The following is a 21,039-nucleotide window of genomic DNA, read 5'->3' as shown; positions in this document are numbered from 1 at the left end:
GCTATCAGTTATCAGCCATTGACTGAGTCAGAGACCCATTGAGTATGCTAATACAATTAACTTTCCCTTCATTCTTGTTACTGGGGTTTCCCGAGCAGCCCCTTCAGAAGCACTCGGCTTTCTCTTTCAAGCTTAGTGAAGGCTTTCAGGGCAAAGGAGAAAAAAAAAAGACTGTTGCTAATTATGTGTCTAACACTCACATGTGACTTGGACTACTTGGATTATATTTCTCCTAATCCTTGCCTCTTTGAATCTCTCCAGACTGAAAGTTCACTCTAAACGCTCCAAGTTCAATTTTGTAGAAATAAATCCCAATAATTAATATTCCCTCTCAGGTTTTCTCTCTGCCACTTCCTCCCCCCGCTCAAAAAGTTTAGCGATTATATTGGCCAACAGTAGTTATTTTTTTAAATTAAATTTGCTAATTTAAGAAAAAAAATCATAAACTTTTAAAATTGATTATTATAAAATGTCTTTTGGTTTTTTTAATATTATAATAGTTTTTTTTTTACAACATCCTCCTTTGCCCCCGTGAGAGCAATCTGAAATAATATTTTAAAAGAATAAAATAAAATACAAAGAAAAAAGGGGAAGAATGACCACAACTGATTTTTTATTGAAATTGAAATTTATTGAAGTATTGAAAAAGTTTGAAAATATAGACAATATATGTATAATACCTATAGACCTCCTACCTTCAGGCAAGGGTGAGGTGGAGGAGTTCTCTCATAGCTATTCTTTCTAGTCAAAAAATCTTTTAAAGGAAGGTAAATATGTTTCAAGGAAGAACAAGTTTCTTCTCCAAAAAGAAGGAAGGATCACAATGATGTTGGTTGTGATGGTGTTCATGATGGTAGGGATAAAGTCACTTCTCTCTCTGCTTTATCATATTCTGGTTTGGGATTCCCTGCTAATACTGGGAACTTCCCACCTACCATTATTTCAGCTTCTTTGTTATTCTTGATTCTTGTTCCTATAAATTTTTTTATCAAAAAGATCAGGGCGGAGGGTGGAGCCAAGATAGCAGAAAAAAGGCAGGCACTCACCTAACCTCTCCCTGAAACTGCTCCAAATTTTAGAGCACCAGAATACCCCCAAAAAAGTAGAACATTTTCCAACAGAAGGCAACTCAGAAGCTCAACAGAAAAAAATCTGTGACTCCAGGGTGGGAATTCTGAGTCAGGACATGCCAATACAGCTTTGCTTCCAGCTCCAGCCCTACCTGGGCCCAACCTCTGACTCAGGGGCAGTACTGGTGGTTTTCCAGACCTCTCATCCCAAAGACCAAAGAGGACCTAGAAGGTCAGCATAAAAGGTCTGTGGAACCAGAGCCCAGTGTGCAATCCAAGCACAAGCTGGACCCAGCTCCAGTCCAGAATCCAGCATCAACAAGGTGGGACGTCTGAACCAGCAGCAGTGTGGGAGGCTTTTGGACCTTTTAGCCCAGGGACAGCAATGAGGGATAGGAAAGTCAGTGGAGAGGGTCTGTAACAATGGGGTGGAAATCAGCACACCTTCCATCAGCTGAGCTCCAACCTCAGCCAGCACACTAGATCTTATTTTTCCCCTTTTACATCATATATGATTTCTTTTATTTATTTATTTAAAAATATTATAATAACTTTTTATTGACAGAACCCATGCCAGGGTAATTTTTTACAACATTATCCCTTGCACTCACTTTTGTTCCGATTTTTCCCCTCTCTTCCTCCACCCCCTCCCCTAGATGGCAAACAGTCCTATATATGTTGAATATGTCACAGTATAGCCTAGATACAATATATGTGTGAAGAACCAAACAGTTCACTTGTTGCACAGGGAGAATTGGATTCAGAAGGTAAACATAACCTGGAAAGAAAAACAAAAATGCAAACAGTTTACATTCATTTCCCAGTGTTCTTTCTTTGGGTGTAGCTGCTTCTGTCCATCATTGATCAATTGAGACTAAATTAGGTCTCTTTGTCAAAAAAATCCACTTCCATCAGAATACATCTTCATACAGTATCGTTGTTGGAGTATATAATGATCTCCTGGTTCTGCTCATTTCACTTAGCATCAATTCATGTAAGTCTCTCCAAGCCTCTCTGTATTCATCCTGTTGATCATTTCTTACAGAACAATAATCTTCTATAACATTCATATACCACAATTTACCCAACCATTCTCCAGTTGATGGGCATCCATTCATTTTCTAGTTTTTAGCCATTACAAACAGGGCTGCCACAAACATTTTGGCACATACAGGTCCCTTTCCCTTTTTTAGTATCTCCTTGGGGTATAAGCCCAGTAGTGATGGATCAAAGGGTATGCACAGTTTGATAACTTTTTGGGCATAATTCCAGATTGCCCTCCAGAATAGTTGGATTCGTTCACAACTACATCAACAATGCATCAGTGTCCCAGTTTTCCTGCATCCCCTCCAACATTCATCATTATTTTTTCCTGTCATCTTAGCCAATCTGACAGGTGCAGTACACTAGATCTTACAACTATACATTACATCTTACAGCAGAGACACACCTAACAGTTTCAGGGCAGAAAAAAAAGTGCTTATGGTCAGAAGGATTTCTAAAAACGGCTGCACAAAACCCCTGAAGCTTGGGAAGGATATACCTTCCACTCTGAGAACAGAACCCTAGTTTAACAAAGAGTAAAATCACAGTAATAGGCTAGAAAAATGAGCAGACAGCAAAAAAAAAGTTTCTGACTATTGAAAGTTATTATGGTGACAAGAAGGACCAAAACACACTCAGAAAACAACAACATCAAAGCTCCTATATTAAAAAGAAAAATAAGACTTGAGCTCAGGCTATGGAAGAGCTCAAAAAGAGGAAAAATTAAGACAAGAATTGAAAGAGATGCAAAAGAACATTTAAAAAATAAAACCTAATGAGAAGAATGCCTTAAAAAGCAAAACTGGACAATTGAGAAAGGAGGTACAGAAGCTCACTGAGGAAAATATATTCCTTAAAAAATAGAATTGAGCAACTGGAAGCTAATAACTTTAATCAAGACACATAAGCAACCCCTTCCCCCCAAAAAAGAAAAGAAAAGAAAAGAAAATAGAAAAAACATGTGAACTATTTCATTGGAAAAAACAACTGACCTGGAAATTAGATCCAGGAGATACTTTAAAATTTATTGGTCTACCTAAAAGTTGTGATAAAAAGAAAGAGTCTGGGCATTGTCTTTCAAGAAATTATCAAAGAAAACTGTCCTAATATTCTGGAACCAGAGAGTAAAGTAGAAATTGAAAGAATCCATTAATCACCTCCTGAAAGAGATTCCAGAACAAAACAAAACAAACAAAAAAAACAAACAAACAAGAATATTACAGCCAAATTCTGGAACTCCCAGGTCAAGGAGAAAGCATTGCAAGCATCCAGAAAGTAAGAGTTTAAGTATAGTGAAGTCACAGTCAGCATAACACAAGATTTAACAGTCTACATTAAAGGACTGGAGGGTTTGGAACATGATATTCCAGAAAGCATGAGAGATAAGATTGCAACCAAGAATCCCTTGCCCAGCAAAACTGAATATAATCCTTCAAAGGAAAAGAAGGCTATTCAATGAAACAGAAGATTTTCAAGTGTTTGTGATGAAAAGATCAGAGTTAAATGGAAAATCTGATTTTCAATTGCAGGACTCTGGAAAAGGGGCTTAATAAGGTTTATCTGTTTACATTTCTACATGGGAGGATGATACTTGTAGCTCATTAGAATGTTCTCATTATTATGGCAGTTAGAAGGCATGTGTATAGATGGTATGGGTGTGAGTTGAACATGAAGGGATGATAACTTTTTAAAAAAATGATGAATATAAGGGGTGAGAGAGGAATGTACTGGGAGAAAGAGAAAGGGAGAAGTGAAATGATACAAATTATCCGCCATAAAAAAGGGGCAAGAAAGAGCTTTTACAGTGGAGGGGAGGAAAGGAATGAGAGGGCAAATGAGTCAACCTAACTCTCATTAGAATTGGCTCAAATATGAAATAACATAAATAACAAGAGGCATATAAAAATCTCTCTTACCCTGCAAGAAAATAGAAGCTGAATGGGATATGGGAAGGGAGGGAAGGTAATAAAAGAGAGGGCATATTGGGGGAGGGAGTGGTCAGTAGCAAAACACTTTTTGAGGAGGAACAGGGTGAAAGGAGAGAGAAAATAAATGGGAGGAATTCAATTAGCAAAAGTAATAGTAATTTACAAAAATTATAAAAAAAATTGAAGCAATTTTCTCTGATGGAATATTATTATTCTTTGAAAAATGATGAGTAGGATGCTCTCAGGAAATAAAACAAAGCAAAACCTGGAAAGCCCTTCATGAACAAATTGAAATATACTGTGTACAAAGTCATAGCAATGTTCTCAGATGACTAGTTGTACATGACTTTGTTTTTGTTATTCTCAGTAGTACAACCATCCACACCTAGTCTGAAGGACTTATGATAAAAATCCAGAGAAGCAAGTCATTGTCTGCATAACATTGTTACTTTCTCTATCTCTCTCTTTATTTTTAACTTAATTTTTTTTTCTTGAGGGTTTTTATTTTCAATAGGATGGGAGATCTATGTTTTCTTTCACAACTTAGCTTTTTTGGAAATGTTTTGCATAACTTCACATATGGTTTCTTAATTGTGGGGATAATGGGTGGGGATAAGGGAGAGAACCTAGCACTTAAAAATCTTAAAAACACATGTAAAAAAATTGTTTTGAATATAGCTTGGGAAAAATATTAAATAAATGATTAAATGATTTTTAAAAAAGATCAGAACAAAACTCTACCAGAAGTTGAGAAGGGAGATTCTTGAAGGTTTTTGTCTAGATCCATAGTTATCTAGCTACTGCATTTCAACTTCACACAGAAGTTACCCCTAAAATATTACTGTTAAAAAAATTCTGTTGACCTTCTATCTTCTATTTATAGTTTTATCAATTTATCTAGTATTTATCTATACTATATATATATGTATATGTATACATAAATACACACATAGACAGAATCTAGATATAGAAATAAAATATTTACATACAGAAATTTTGGGACAGAGCTGAGATGGCAGAGAGCAAACAGGTCTTTGAAGTTTTCTTTTTTTTTTTTTTTCTTTTTATTTTATTATGGCTTTTTATTTACAAAACATGTGAATGTGTAATTTTTCAACACTGACCCTTGCAGAACTTTCTATTCCAACTTTTCCCCTCCTTCCCTCTATCCCCTTCCCTAGATGGCAGGTAGTCTAATTCATATTAAATATGTTAAAGTATACCTTAAATACAATATATGTATACATATTTATACAGTTATCTTGCTGCACAAGAAAAATCAGATCTATAAAGAAGGTAAAAAAAAGTCTGAGAAGGAAAACAAAAATGCAAGCAAACAATAACAGAAAGAGTGGAAATGCTATGTTCTGGTCCATACTCATTTCCCATAATTTCCTCTCTGGGTATAGCTGATTCTCTTTATTACTGAACAATTTGAACTGGTTTGGATTATCTCATTGTTGAAAAGAGCCATGTCCATCAGAATTGTTTATTATGTAGTATTGTTGTTGAAGTTTATGATGATCTCCTTGTTCTGTTCATTTCACTTAGCATCAGTTCATGTAAATCTCTCCAAGCCTTTCTGAAATCATTCTGCTGGTCATTTCTTACAGAACAATAATATTTCATAACATTCATATACCACAATTTATTCAGTCATTCTTCATTTGATGGGCATCCATTCAATTTCCAGTTTTTAGCCACTACACAAATAGCTGTCACAAACATTTTTGCACATATGGACCCCTTTCCCTTCTTTAAGATCTCTTTGGGATATAAGCCCAATAATAACACTTCTGGATCAAAGGGTATGCACAGTTTAATAGCTTTTTGAGCATAGTTCCAAATTGCTCTCCAGAATGGTTGAATCTGTTCACAATTCCACCAACAATATATCAGTGTCCCATTTTTTCCACATCCCCTCCAACATTCATAATTATCTTTTTCTGTCATCTTAGCCAATCTGAGAGGTGTGTAGTGGTATCTCAGAGTTATCTTAATTTGCATTTCTCTGATCAGTAATGATTTGGAGCACCTTTTCATATGGCTAGAAATAGTTTGCTTCATCAGGAAATTATCTGTTCATATGCTTTATTTGTCTGTTTTTTTCTGGCTTCCCTCAGATCAACACCAGATCAAGGCTCTGAATTGGTTTTAGAGTTTCAGAACACACAAAATTTTGAAGTGTAATAATTTTCAGCAAAGGTATTTTAAAAGAACTCCAGAAAAGGTTTGTTTCAATCAGGGGGAGGCTGGGGTGGGGGGGAGGAAAAGATGGGGGGTGACCCTGTACAGGTAGGTCAAGCTCAAGGTCTCAGGGTGGTGTAGCCTGTGTACAAGGGGAATCTACCAGGAGGCTCTTAGCCAAAATATGGCAGTGTTGGCTACTCTGTCCTGGTTCAGAAACCAGTGGATCAGAAGACTAGCTGGAATACCTCCAACACATCTACAGAAAGCAAATTGTGAGCCCCTGAACCCCAGAATAATTCAGAACTTGGCTACACTCATGTAGCACAGATTAGTGGCATTGGCCCCAGGGCAGCATGAATCTACTGTCACCTGCAGTGGAAGCTTGGGACAATCTCCCCTTTGCCCTAAGAGTAGACCTCAACTTTTAAAAATGAGCAAAAATGCAAAAATAATTCTGACTTTAGATAGCTTTTATGGAGACAGAGAAGAACAGACTACAAACCTTGAGGACACTAAGGCAAATCATCTCCAGATGAAGCCCAAAAAGGAGATAAGAGTTGTTCTCCATCTCATAAGGCTTTTGTGGAAGAATTCAAAAAGGATCATAAAATAGAGTTAAAAGAAAAATGGGAAAGGAAATGAGATCTTTGTAGAATAGTTTGGAAAACTAAACACAAAAATTATATGAAGAAAACTCCTTTAAAATAGATTCAGAGAAATTTGATTTGATGAAATGGAAAAAAGAAACTAACTCATGGAAAAACAGATTTGTGATAAGGAAAAAAAAATGAACAAAACAACTCATTTAAAACTTCAACTGGCCGAGCACAAAAGGGGATACAAAAGCTAACTGCAGAAAATAATTCACTAAAAATCAGAATTGAAGAAATAGAAGTGAATGAGTCAATGGGATATCAAGAATCAGTCAAACAGAACCAAAAGAAAAGAAAAGAAAATAGAAGAAAATGTAAAATACCTCATTGGAAAAAAAAAAAAAAAAAACTGACCTGGGAATAGATCTAGGAAAGACAATCAAAAAATTATTGGACTCCCTGAAAACCATGCTGGAAAAAAAAAAGCCTAGAAAAGAAATCATTTTAAGAAATCATCAAGGAAAAATGCTCTGATGTGCTAGAACCAGAGGGTAAAATATCTATTGAAAGAATTCACCAATAACCTCCTGAAAGAGACCTCAGAATGAGAACTCCAAGGATTATTGTTGCTAAATTTCAGAATTATCAGATCAAGGAGAAAATATTTCAAGCAGCCAGAAAGAAACAATTCAAATATCAAGGACCCACAAGAACCCAAGACCAAACAACTTCCACTTTAAAGGATCTAAGGACCTATATTATCATATTCTGAAGGATAAAGTAACTTGGATTGCAGCTAAGAATCAACTTTTCAGCAAAATTAAGCATTATCTTTCAGTGGAAAAATGGACATTCAACAAAATAGGTGAAATTCACACAGAATTTCCTTAGGAGCTAGAGTTAAAACAGATTTTGGAAATCATATTCAATCCCCTCATTTTGTTGATGAGAAAACTGAAACCCACTGATTAAATTCCTTTTTATTAAGTAACTTGTCCAAGGACAACAGAAAGTAAACTAATATGAATACATAAATTATTGAGCATTTATTAAGCACTTACCATGTGCTAAACATTGTGCTAAGTGATCAGTATACAAGAAAGGCTTTAACAGTGCTGCCTTCTCATGGTTCATTGGGGATAGGGGAGACATGGAAACAGAAAAATACAAATAGGGTCTATACACACATTTTATATATATATTATATATATATACATATGCATGCATATATACATATGTGCATATATATATGCATGTACACATATTTTTTATATATTATATGCATACCCATACATTCACATACAAACATGCATGATACATTGTGTATAGTTATATAGAAATATTCTCGGTGGGAAAAGACACCAGCATTAAAGGAGGAAAGATTTCTTGAAAAAGGGTTTTTAGTTGAGACTTAAAAGAGGTAAGAGAAGCAGGCAATAGAGATGAGGAAGGAGAGAATTCCAGACATGAGGGAGAGTCTGCAGGATCATATCATAGAATTTCACAGTTCAAAGGGAATTTAGTGGTCCTTTAATCCAATCTCTATTTGAACAGGAATATCTCACCCTCCATCAAAATCTCTGACAAGTAGCCATCTGGCTTATTTAATGACCTAATTCCCTTACCTCCTGAGGCAGTTTACATTAAGCCTAAATATTCCTGTTAGTGAGTTTCATCAACTATTCTAGTTCTAGCCTCTTGGAGACAGTAGACTTTGGTCCAGGGATCCAGTTTCTTGCTTTTTTTTTTTTTTTTTTAAACCCAAAGCAAATGGTCCATTTTTAGCCTGATGGCTTCTCTGTCTTGCACTGGGTGGTGGTTTGATCATGTTATCTCTGACAACTGTCTGTCTCCTTGAAGCAAGACCAAACTTAATGAATCATAATGAGCTCCATTTCAATTATTGGGATGACAGTCATTTTCATAAGATTCAAATCATCCCAGAGAATGCATATGCTAGGCTTTTGGCATCATGCAAATGAAACAAAATGTTCATTCCACTCAGGCTTATCATGGCATCCCTCCCCACTCCCACTTCTAAAAGATACGTGACTGACTTTGCCAAGCTGATTATTCTTGTTATCCTTTCCAAGAAATTACTGTCAGCTTTATCAGCCACTTGGGTTTATTAAATAGATTATTGCTGCATTTTTTAAAGCTAACTATTAGCATGTGCTTAGAGGAGACTCACTTTAGTATGTTAAGTGAAACAAATGGATTCATAATTACAAAGTAAATCATACTTTAAAGAATGCCACCCATTTAAGGAAAAGCTTTTATGAGGGCACATGGTTGTGCATTCCTCTCTATCCCAATAAGAAATGCATAAAAATGAAAATTTGGACACACATTTTGATTGTATATAATAATTTAAATATAAATTCAAATAAATGTTAATATCTCTAGTAATGAATTAGTTTAAAGGCAAGGCACTATAACAAATGATCTTTTGGGGATTCTTTTTGTTTTAAATTCTGTGATCATTTTATGAAAAAATTAAATAAGGAAATAGAGGAAATTCTTTTTTTTTTTGGGGGGGGGAGGGAAGGTGTCAAACTAATTTTTCTAGGGATATAGCCAAACTATGCCATCTACTTCAGATATTTATATTTCCAACCTTAAAAATATACTCTATATGTTAAATTGGTTCCTTTTTCTACTTCCTTGTGATTTTTTTCCCCCAGAGGTTCAGGGGATGGTGATGTGCCCTGGCATTTAGTCCTTCTTTTAAATCTCTGCTTCTCAACTTTGAGGCATGTTAGTTGTTTCAGAAGAAAAAAAAATTAGATTGAACTTTGAAAAGTTATTTCAAAATACCACCTAATGCATATTTTTAAAGATTTTAAAAGGTTAAAAGAACAAAGTAAGAAGAAAAAGAAAACAGAAAAGAAAATCAGAATTCAGTTCAATTCAACAGTTTTACCATGTACACAAGATTCAATCAGAGGTGGTGTGGCTTATGAGTAGAAGTCCATTTTTGCAATTAGAAAGACTTGTGTTCAAGTCCCTTCCATATAATAACTGTGACATTAGGCACTTAATATTTCAGTGCCTTTCTAGGAAATTCTTTAAGGTTATAAATTATGAGAATTTCTAATCTGCATTGGGGAGTGTAATTTTACAACACCAGACATTCCCTATTGATAATGAATTGGTTCTGACTCACTAGTCTCTTTTCCTTAACTAGCTTGCCATGGAAGGGGGAAAAAAAGCAAGGATTTTCTGTTTGATTCTGTTTCATTAGATTCAGAATATTTTAATCTGTGAGAATATTATTACTTTATTATTATTTAAATTTTGACTCTGTCCTCTAAAATGCTAGTTATTCCTTCTAGCTTCATGGCATTTGCAGGTTTGAAAAGCATGCGGTCCATACTTTCCAAACAAGCAATGATAAGAATATTAGCAGCACAGGATCAAGACTAGCAGTTATTAGAAGTAAAAGATGCGAGAGAGCTGAATGGATTCAAATGCTATTGATTGTTTTGAAGACTCTTAAAAGTCTAAAAAAAGACACATGATGAGCTGGGATGAAAGAGATTTTCCCTCATATATGAAATAAAAGTGTGGATTAAATAATCTCAGCCTTTCATCCTCAAATCTATGGTTCTATTGCATGATCCAATGAAATGGTGCGGAAATGGAATCTGGGAGGAAGAAAGACATGATAAAATAAGAAGGGTATGGGGAAGGAGGTGTAAAGAAAAGCAGAGGATGATGGCCTTCAAGAACCAAAGGAGAAGGGGCAAAGGTGACAGAGGAATGAATACATAGTTCACTGAGGTCACCTGCCCAGTTCAGTCGCCATCATGATCAAGTCCTATCTTTCTGAATCACCATGACTACTACTGCTTCCACCTTTGATAGCACACAAAAAGACAGTTGATATATGAAATGTTTGTTAGTTTAACTAAAGGAAAACTACCCTTCTTTTCCTCAGTCACTGAGTTGAAATGATCGTATCCTAAGAGACATTTGTCCTCATAAAGTGAAATGTTTGTTCCTCTTTAAACTGTTTTATTACCAAGAATGTTTGTGCCTACTGCTGAAGCCATTCATTGTGAGGAGAAATGATGGGTCCTCTGAGGCAGTCACACAGCAAGCAAGCCCAATGGAAGAAACTGTCAACCAGGTTCCAATCCATGTCAGTGGCAGCTTAACAATGAAGAAGAAAACTGTGATGTTTTAACTGTATTTCATTTAAAGACCATTAAATATTTATAGCTTTTATTCCAACTGATAAATCATTAATAAAGTATTCTCTTCTAAAGCATTCCAAAACTGCTGAACACTCCACTGGCATCAGTAGAATCCAAAATAAATAATTTTCAATAGAGACTTAAAAAGTTCTCTCTGTCTCTGTCTCTTTCCTCTTTCTCCCTGTCTCTGTCTTTCCCTCTCTGAATCTCTTTCTTTGTCTCTATCCCTCTATTTCTCTGTCTCCATCTCTGTCTCTGTCTCTCTGTCTGTCTGTCTGTGTGTGTCTCTCTCTCTTTCTCTCAGCTCACGTGTCACATAACATAACCAGATAGTAGATCTTCAAACTACTCCACAGGATTCTGAAGGACCACCAGGAAATTGATTTCTAGACTTTGAGATCCTTTTTTCAAAGAGGATTGATTAAATTTCAAATCCAGGCTAATCATCAAGTCAAAGAATGCCTTTGATGGATAGGAACTACCAGCTTACTTTCTACAAACTGTGAAATGCTCCTGGGACTCACTTCTATTGCCCTGTAAAACTGAAGAATATCAGGGGTCCCCATTTGCTTCTTGGGGAAAGAATTGTGTCTTTACTTCCTTTATAAGGTCACAATTATTAAATGTGCCAGTTGAAGAGATAAATAGCTGCTAATTTGCTGGATAATTGTGTTGTCATTTGAGGTGATGTTAGTAGCATTGTGGGCCTGGGAGAAATATGATAAGTGAATTTGTAGAGCTGGACCTTATAAATGAAGCCTCAGTCTCTACACTAAATCTTTACAAGGAAATTTAGTCTCAAATAGTTGATCAAAAGTTTTAAAAAAATCACTGAATGGCAAAAAGACAAACCAGATAATCTGTGGTTGGTTGGACTCCACATACCTCAAGGAAAAGTAGCACATTTAAAATGAAAAGTAGACCCCTCACATCCCGTCCAACTTTATCTTATGCTATGCTTCTCTGTAGGTCATTCAGAAATGCAGAAAGAAATTTGATCAAATGAATTCATCACCATGCTCTAAATTTTAGTATCCTATAATAAATCCCTACTTGTCTTACCTAAGTTATTGCTCTGGGTGGTGAATTGTGAGAATAATATTAATAGATAACATTTATATTGTATTTTAAGGTTTACAAATCTCATTACATATACACAATGTGTGTGTCCATGTTGATATTTACATGGATAGGAGGCTTAATAGGAAGCATTCATAAATATCTCTAGAATCTTATCTCCCTTCTCCAAGAATGACTATTATTCCTGCCTTGAGGAGAGCAGGGAAAAGATCACCAGACTAAAATTATATTTATGATACTCTAAATATTGTTGATTCAGGGACATAATTTTTAGGTTCCAAACAAAGACTTTAACTTTCCTGGTCACTATCCTTTAAATGATAGAAAGTAGACTTTAGCTTACAATTTAGATTTTGACACATTTACATCAAATCCTAGTACACTGCAGAGCATTACAAATACTGAAGGATGAGTAAAACCATTTATGCAAACAATAGCAAAAAGAAGCCAGAGAAGGTATATAATTTAGAATAATAGACTCTGAGAGACACACACACACACACACAAAGAAAGAGACAAACAGAGAAGAGAGAGACAGAGACAAAGAGAAGACAGAGACAGAAAAAAGAGGGAGAGAAGAGAGAGACAGAGAAAGAGATACAGAGAAAGAAACTACGAGACAAAGAGAAAGACAGAGAGAAAGAGAGACAGAGACAGAGAGAGAGAGAGAGAGAGAGAGAGAGAGAGAGAGAGAGGTGTCAAGGTTTCACTGAATGGGAAATTCCTCAAACTGTAAAAATGCAAGCTGGAAATCAAGGCTATGTTGAAGGGTCCATTTCCCTTACATGTAATTTCCATAGAAATTTTGTTTCTTCCCACATTTCTGGAGTTGTTTCCAGATAGGTACTGGGAAGGTTAAATAACTTGTTTAGGATCATAAATCTAGTAATTTTCAGAGGCAGGATTTGAACTTAGATCCTCCTAGAATCTCAGTTACCCTGGCAAACTGACCTACTAGGTCTTTTACTATACTATATTATACTATACTTATACTAGATGAAATTTTATCTTGGCCCTATCCTTTCAATATCCAAATATCCACAAAATCTTTGTGCCATTTACTCTAGAAGCAAAAAAACTAAAAGTAAAAATTCTAGTGATAAAGCTGCCACCACACATAGAATTGGTAGTGTTTAGAATTAACAGAGAGTCATTTTGCATAATACATTTTAAATTGTTATATCCACTGTTAATAGATCTTATTAAGATGAATCATTATCCAGAAAATATAACAAATTGCTTAACATAAGATTTGAGATAATTTTGACATTTTAAATATTTAAGAAATATGTATCTATGCAAACATTTGATCATTTAAAATTTTAATTATGTAGGTTTGTAATAATTTTCTAATAATAGTGTTTTTTCTTCAGCAGTTATGTATGTTTTGAGAATTCTTATTTTCATAACATACATAAATGATATTTAAGTATGGTAGCAATCTTGTTCACTTTTTTAGTATTTAATAAAATTAGTGCTAAAGTTAATAAAAAACATTTTAAGGAGCTACTGCCAGTTGTTTTAAAATGAAATGAATTTAAACTCATTTTGTAGTCTTGATTTTTTCAAAAACTATCAGCTATTTCTAAGGGAAAAAGTCATAAAATATATTCCTTTTCCTAAAACTCTTTAAGATATAAGCAAAATATTAGATAAAGAATATATTACTTCAGGAATGATTCCCTTAATACTTTTGGTTTTGAAAAAATTTGAAATATATTGTAACTTGAAATTAAGTGCTGGTTTACATACTACTGCTTCTATCATTTACATATGTTTAAGTAGAAACATACTTGGAAATGTAACAGATTTTGTGGATCATTAAATTCTTTGAATAATTAATAGTTGATTACTTCATCTTGTAAAAAGGGGTCAATTTATAATGCTCCCTCAAAGATGAGATTGTCCTTAAGGTTAAAAAATATTGCTTTTCTGTTGAAAAAAATAGATCTTCCCTCAGAATATGAGAGAATATACTATCTATCTATCTCTTCTCTAAAGTGCTGAGGTTGTTGTTGTTATTGTTAGTGCCTCATAAACTTTCAGGAAAAAAACAATAACCCTATTTAATTTTGACAAAAGTTGAAATATTCTACTGAGCATCTCAATGTCTGAGGACTGGTGACCTTTGGTCACATAACTGGCAATAGAATTTAAATTTGCTTAGTTGAGCACACTTTATAGATAGTTTGAAATTCCCCTTCATAATCTTTTTTTTTATTATTTTTTTTAATTTTTTATTTAATAGCCTTTTATTTACAGGATATATGCATGGGTAACTTTACAGCATTAACAATTGCCAAACCTCTTGTTCCAATTTTTCACCTCTTACCCCCCCACCCCCTCCCCTAGATGGCAGGATGACCAGTAGATGTTAAATATATTAAAATATAAATTAGATACACAATAAGTATACATGACCAAAACGTTATTTTGCTGTACAAAAAGAATCAGACTCTGAAATATTGTACAATTAGCTTGTGAAGGAAATCAAAAATGCAAGTGTGAATAAATATAGGGATTGGGAATTCAATGTAATGGTTTTTAGTCATCTCCCAGAGTTCTTTTTCTGGGCATAGCTGGTTCAGTTCATTACTGCTCCATTGGAAATGATTTGGTTGATCTCGTTGCTGAGGATGGCCTGATCCATCAGAACTGGTCATCATCTAGTATTGTTGTTGAAGTATATAATGATCTCCTGGTCCTGCTCATTTCACTCAGCATCAGTTCGTGTAAGTCTCTCCAGGCCTTTCTGAAATCATCCTGTTGGTCATTTCTTACAGAACAGTAATATTCCATAATTTTCATATACCACAATTTATTCAGCCATTCTCCAACTGATGGACATCCATTCAGTTTCCAGTTTCTAGCCACTACAAAAAGGGCTGCCACAAACATTCGTGCACATACAGGTCCCTTTCCCTTCTTTATAATCTCTTTGGGATATAATCCCAGTAGTAACACTGCTGGATCAAAGGGTATGCACAGTTTGATAACTTTTTGAGCATAGTTCCAAACTACTCTCCAAAATGGTTGGATTCGTTCACAACTCCACCAACAATGCATCAATGTCCCAGTTTTCCCGCATCCCCTCCAACAATCATCATTATTTTTTCCTGTCATCTTAGCCAATCTGACAGGTGTGTAGTGGTATCTTAGAGTTGTCTTAATTTGCATTTCTCTGATTAATAATGACTTGGAGCATCTTTTCATATGACTAGAAATAGTTTCAATTTCTTCATCTGAGAATTGTCTGTTCATATCCTTTGACCATTTTTCAATTGGAGAATGGCTTGATTTTTTATAAATTAGAGTTAATTCTCTATATATTTTGGAAATGAGGCCTTTATCAGAACCTTTGACTGTAAAAATATTTTCCCAGTTTATTGCTTCCCTTCTAATCTTGTCTGCATTAGTTTTGTTTGTACAAAAACTTTTCAGTTTGGTATAATCGAAATTTTCTATTTTGTGATCAGTAATGATCTCTAGTTCTGCTTTGGTCATAAAGACCTTCCCCTTCCACAGGTCTGAGAGGTAAACTATCCTATGTTCCTCTAATTTATTAATAATTTCATTCTTTATGCCTAGGTCATGAACCCATTTTGACCTTATCTTGGTGTACGGCGTTAAGTATGGATCAATGCCTAGTTTCTGCCATATTAGTTTCCAATTTTCCCAGCAATTTTTATCAAACAGTAAGTTCTTATCCCAAAAGCTGGGATCTTTGGGTTTGTCAAAGACTAGGTTGCTATATTTGTTGACTGTTTTATCCCTTGAACCTAATCTATTCCACTGATCAACTAATCTATTCCTTAGCCAATACCAAATAGTTTTGGTAACTGCTGCTCTATAATATAATTTTAGATCTGGTACAGCTAAGCCACCTTCATTTGATTTTTTTTTTTATTAATTCCCTTGAAATTCTTGACCATTTGTTTTTCCATATGAACTTTGTTGTTATTTTTTCTAGGTCATTAAAAGAGTTCTTTGGGAGTCTGATTGGTATAGCGCTAAATAAATAGATTAGTTTAGGTAATATTGTCATCTTTATTATATTTGCTCGCCCTATCCAAGAGCATTTAATATTTTTCCAATTGGTTAGATCAGACTTAATTTGTGTGAAAAGTGGTCTGTAATTTTGCTCATAAAGTTTCTGATTTTCCCTTGGCAGATAGATTCCTAAATATTTTATATTATCAGTAGTTACTTTAAATGGAATTTCTCTTTGTAACTCTGACTGTTGGATTTTGTTAGTGATATATAAGAATGCTGATGACTTATGTGGGTTTATTTTATAACCAGCAACTTTGCTAAAGTTGTGGATTATTTCTAATAACTTTTTAGCAGAATCTCTGGGGTTCTCTAAGTATACCATCATGTCATCGGCAAAGAGTGATAATTTGGCTTCCTCATTGCCTATTCTTATTCCTTTAATCTCTTTCTCAGCTCTTATTGCTATAGCTAGCGTTTCTAATACAATATTAAATAGTAACGGTGATAGTGGGCAACCTTGTTTCACTCCAGATCTTATTGGGAATGGTTGCAGTTTGTCTCCATTACATATGATGCTTACTGATGGTTTTAAATAGATGCTGCTGATTATTTTAAGGAAAAGTCCATTTATTCCTATACTCTCAAGTGTTTTTAATAGGAATGGATGTTGGATTTTATCAAATGCTTTTTCTGCATCTATTGAGATGATCATATGGTTTTTGTTAATTTGGTTATTAACATGGCCAATTATATTGATAGTTTTCCTAATATTGAACCAGCCCTGCATTCCTGGTATAAATCCTACTTGATCATAGTGTATTATCTTGGAGATGATTTTCTGTAGTCTTTTTGCTAATATCTTATTTAAGATTTTAGCATCAATATTCATTAGGGAGATTGGTCTATAATTTTCTTTCTCTGTTTTCAGCCTACCTGGTTTAGGTATCAGTACCATGTCTGTGTCATAGAAGGAATTTGGTAGGACTCCTTCATTCCCTATTTTATCAAATAATTTATATAGCATTGGGGCCAATTGTTCTTTAAATGTTTGGTAAAATTCACATGTAAATCCATCTGGTCCTGGGGATTTTTTCTTAGGGAGTTGTTTAATTGCCTGTTCTATTTCTTTTTCTGAAATGGGACTATTCAAGCAATTTACTTCCTCCTCTGTTAGTCTGGGAAGTCTATATTTTTGGAGGTAGTCATCCATTTCACTTAGGTTATCAAATTTATTGGTATAAAGTTAAGCAAAATAACTCCTTATTATTTCTCTAATTTCCTCTTCATTGGTGGAAAGTTCTCCCTTTTCATTTTTAAGACTACTAATTTCATTTTCCTCTCTCCTTTTTCTAATCAGATTTACCAAAGGCTTATCTATTTTATTGGCTTTTTCATAGAACCAACTCTTAGTTTTATTAATTAGTTCAATAGTTTTTTTACTTTCAATATTTTTAATTTCTCCTTTTAATTTTAGAATTTCAAATTTAGTATTTGATTGGGGGTTTTTAATTTGGTCTTTTTTTAGTTTTTTTAGTTGCAAGCCCAATTCATTAATCTTTTCCCCTTCATAATCTTAACAATAAACATATCATTGTAATACAGTCTTTGAACAATAGTCATGATAGCAATTGAAGCTGAGGAGAAAAGAGTCCTTCTTAGTAGTTTTCTTGCTGTGACCTTATGCTTCCTAAAGCCTTCCCTCTTTTCTGGTCCCTCTATACTTTTAAGTATGCCCCTAGAGATGGAAGAGAGGAACCAATTGGTAAAGGTGAAGTGAAAGTAAATATGCCATCAAACAGCAAAAGACTCAAGAATATTGAGGGAAGAGAGGGCTAAGTGTCTTTGAAATGTAGTAGTGTTTTCCAAGTCAGTGGTATTAAACTCAAATATAATTAGATCCTGGCAGGTGGTATGTTGATTTAGAAAACCACAAATTAACATTATCTATACTTTATATTTATTTATTTTGCTAATTATTTCCCAATTACAATTTAATCTGCTTCTTGACACACTGGGATGGCTATAGATGGCTTGGCCACCAGTTTGATACTTTTGATCTAAGGCATTTGATACAACCAAAAAGACATAGATAAAAGAGAAGGAAAAAAATCTGATTTTAGTCACCTATTCTTTTTGTGCCCTTTCTCCCATTTGAGTCTTACTCTGCCATTTTCTGCTTTTCCTTCCCTAAAGTTTCCACCTTTTAACATAAATATTCAGGCTATTCATATTTCCACTGATTGACCAGAAATTCCTATGTGGATCTGCAGTTTCTGGACATGACTCCATATCCTAAACTTCTTTTCATTTTCTTTCTGTCTGTCAAAATCATGCAGTACTAGGTTCCCTCCTGAAATGATATGGTATCATGTACTTTGTGTTTTTAGTTTTGGGGAAAAGAACATAATTACAAATAAAACTTTTCTTCAGGAAATTTTGAGAGTTATGTACCTAAAAGGAGAGATTAGGCTATAGCAAGCAGTTGTGTCATGGATAGATGCTTATTTCCTTTTGGTATTAGAATGTTTTTATTCTATTAACTAATTGGGTATTGAGGTACAGTTGCCAGGGGGATTCTGGTGAAGGTAAAAAGAAATTAATATTGGAAGTGACTCTTAATTGTAAGCTTTTTGTGGGAGCAAGGAATTGAATGTACATTATTTGGGAAATAGATAAAAAAATAAGTTGTAGTACATGAATGAATGGGAAACTATTTTTCTTTTAGAATAGATGAACAGGGTGATTTCAGAAAAAAACCCAGAAAATATTTATATGAACTGATGTTGAATGAAGTTAGCAGAACCAGAAGAACAGTTATAGCAAGACTATGATGATCAACTATGATAGGTTTAGTTCTTCTCACCAATACAATGATCCAAAACAATTCCAATAGACTTGGGGTGGGGAAAGGCCATCCATATTCAGGGAGAGAATTATGGAAACTGAATGCAGGTCAAAGCATTTTATTTTCACTTTTTATTGTGGTTTTTCCCTTTAGTGCTGATATTTCTTTCACAATGCAACTAATGGAAATATGCTTAAAATTATCATATGTATATAACCTATATCAGATTGCTTGCTGTCTTGGGGAGTTGGGAAGGAAGGGAGTGAGAGAGAAAAAATTGAAACTCAAAACTTTACAAAAATAAATGTAAAAACTATATTGATGTGTAACTAGGGAAAAAATACAATTAAGTGGAAAAATAAAAATAAAAAAGTGGTGATACAAAGGATGCCAATCAAAATATATTTCACAGGATTAGAGGTTGAAGGGACTTAAAAACTATTTGACCTAACACCCTCTTTTTTCATATGAAGAAAGCACAGTCCAGAGAGGTAAGTTGATTTGCACAATGTAGTAAATTAAAGAGTTGGAATTTGAATTCAGATCCTTGTGCTAACTTTTTTTTTCTTTTTTTTTCAGTTGCACCATTTGTAGAAAACTATGTTTGGAACATGGAACTTATAACCTTTCCAGTGTCAGCCCAGTGAAATCTCATATGAGATTCACAAAAAAATGTATAGATTTTGAAGAATTGAGTTTGAATCCTATTTCAGTCACTAACTTCATGTGTAACCTTAGGAATGCCACTTTTATTTTGTAGTCTCAATTTCTTCATCTACAAAATGAGGGAATTGGGTTATGTTATTATTATTGAGATTCCTTCTAACATTCTTTAACTTTCAAATTATAATAAGGGTAGCAGCAGGCTGTCTCATCTGCTGGATTTAATTGTTGGTCACATTTCAATGTATTGGAACACACCAAATTTTCTTTTGTCACTAATATGAACATAAGGTACATAAGTATGCTTGGCAGCTACAACTCCTTCTTTGCAAACAGTCTGATCTTTATCAGGCATCAAAGCAGCTTGAAGTCCTCATCAAACTGTTGACTTCTCAGCCAAAGCATATGGTTCTAGATATGGTATAATTTATGCAGAATCTTCCAGGAATCCTGAAAACATGCATCTGATTCTTAAAATGGGAATGGAGAAAATATGTAATATTTACATAAAAATTTTTCTTTAATTCTTATCCCCTAATTCAAATAGACAACCTTGATTAATGATGATTCTGAGAAGATGAGAGCGAAAGGAGAGAACAAGAAAAAGGAAGGGAAGAAAAGAAAGAGAATGAAAGGAGTAGATGTGAAAAACAACTTCAAAATAATTTTGGGGATAATATTCCTTTTTGTTCTTTACTCCACACCTTCCATTTCAACTTCTTAAAATATAAGTATTAACATATTATAGTGCTTTAATTTCTCCCATGATTTGTATAAAATGACCAATAGATAGATGGTACATAAGTAGAAAGTTGGATAGTTAAGTCAATAAGATGTAGTGAGGTAGATTTGTCGATAGACATGATAGAACATAAGAGATCAAGCACTTATGTTTCAGGCACAATGACAAATATTGGGAATAGAAAACAAGAACAAAAGATGGTCTGGACTTTCAAAAAGCTTGCACTCTAGTGGGCTAAGAGGGAAGGCAGAAAAGAATAAGGGAACTGGGTTATACCAATATGGGAGTAAGACAGCTGATAAGAAGAATAGGAAAATGAGCAGCCTTGGCTGAGATTTCTGATGGTGTGGAGGTTCCAGATTAGGAGTTACATACTAATCATGAAGTCAGTCTCAGGGTAAATTATCCTCAGATGCATAATGTTTCTGGAGCACAGAGTATTTAATTTTGTCCTATTTATCAGATTAAAAAATCTCCTATTTCTCTGCTTCTCAACTTTTTTAGATTTAATATTTTTTTTTGTTGCCTCAGCTCCATTGTTTTTAATTAGCTACAAAACAAGGCTACCAAACTATCAGGAGTTCACCATTTTCTCCAGATATTAAATAATTTGCTTGATTTATTTTAGTTGAAATTTGTAAATTCCTAACAAACCTCCATACAAATTACTTAACTCCTTGCAAGACAGCTTC

General features: G+C 34.2%; 1 long non-coding RNA gene across 1 annotated transcript in view; it reads left to right on the top strand.

The window, feature by feature from the left end:
• LOC116422037 overlaps positions 1 to 20,325 on the top strand; it is a 64,822-nt gene extending 44,497 nt beyond the window's left edge. Inside the window, exon 4 of the long non-coding RNA XR_004232636.1 lies at positions 20,153 to 20,325. This is a non-coding gene — a long non-coding RNA (uncharacterized LOC116422037). The remainder of the gene's footprint in view (positions 1 to 20,152) is intronic.
• Positions 20,326 to 21,039: the final 714 nt, after the last annotated feature.

This window comes from Sarcophilus harrisii, chromosome 1 (genome assembly GCF_902635505.1).
Source record: "Sarcophilus harrisii chromosome 1, mSarHar1.11, whole genome shotgun sequence".
In the NCBI taxonomy this organism is placed as follows: Eukaryota; Metazoa; Chordata; class Mammalia; order Dasyuromorphia; family Dasyuridae; genus Sarcophilus; species Sarcophilus harrisii.
Note: the sequence above shows the minus strand (reverse complement) of the source record. Positions and strands in the feature narration are given on the sequence as shown.